Below are 1,203 nucleotides of genomic sequence, written 5' to 3'. Positions count from 1 at the left end.
TGTGTGTGTGTGTGTGTGCGTATGTGTGTATGTGAGTATGTGTGTGTATATGTGTGTGTTTGTGTGGGCGTGTGAGTGTGTGCATAAGTATGCGTGTGCGCGCGGGTGTGTTTGTGTGTATGTGTGAGTGTGTATGTGTGTGTGTGCATGTGTGCTCACGCGTGTATGTGTGCATAGGTATGCGTGTGTGCGTGTATATTTGTGTGAGCATGTATCTGTGTCCGTGTATGAGTATACCAGCGTGCATATTATATGCTTGCATTCATGTAGCTCCATCAACATGCACTACTACCCCTCCCCTCCCCCCCCAAATCCTCACAATGCGAAGAGCGCGCTCATATGACCTTATAGCAGTTGCGAGCGCCGTAAAACCTTACGAAAAACGAAAACAATGCAAAGATTTCTTTTGAAAAGGGGAATAACCTGCTTGTGCGTGGAACACATGCAGGAAAGGGCGTTAAACGGGCACAAAACTAAACAAAAGCACAATCAAAAGTCTGTCTGCTATGGGTGGAGCAGATTTGACCTCAGAGAGAGGGCGGTGCAACGATACGTCTGAAGCCAGCTCGGGTTTTGAGAAGAATGGAGAAAACTAGAGGAAGAAGAAAACAATGTGCATATTGTTTGTGAAATAAGATATGTAATCACCGTTAGAAAAGAAACTAAACAGGGGGGTTTTTTGGGTTCGTAACGAGTCGCTTAACAAGGTAAACATTGCAATCAAAAGAATAAAGCCTCGGTGAATTGGTGAGTAAATCTGTGACGTAGGCAGTAGGCAGACAGTGGACGAACGAAACACATGTGTTCTGGGAGCTAGGGCGTCTGAAAAAGAACGACTGTTATTGTTAAGTTGCCAGAATTCGAGATGAGAGAGAGAGAGAAGGGGGAGGGGGATAAACTGATAGAGAGAGAGAGGAGAGAGAGAGAGAGAGGGCGAAAGGGAGAGAGGGAGAGAGAGAGAAAGGGAGAGAGCGAGGTGATGGGGTTAAAGAGGTGGATGGAGAGAGAGAGCAAGAGAGAGAGGTGAAGATAGGAAAGAAGAAGGTGGAGAAGGGGAGGTTGGAGAGGGGGATCGAGTGTGTCAAGGAAACCCTGAGAAAACATAACACCACAACTGAAAGAGCTGCGGAGCTGCCTAGCACAGAAAACTGGCATCTCCCCTCGACGCCTAATACGAGGTGTCCACAACGGAAGGGATCGGCC

This window comes from Aplysia californica, unplaced genomic scaffold (genome assembly GCF_000002075.1).
Source record: "Aplysia californica isolate F4 #8 unplaced genomic scaffold, AplCal3.0 scaffold00522, whole genome shotgun sequence".
In the NCBI taxonomy this organism is placed as follows: domain Eukaryota; kingdom Metazoa; phylum Mollusca; class Gastropoda; order Aplysiida; family Aplysiidae; genus Aplysia; species Aplysia californica.
Note: the sequence above shows the minus strand (reverse complement) of the source record.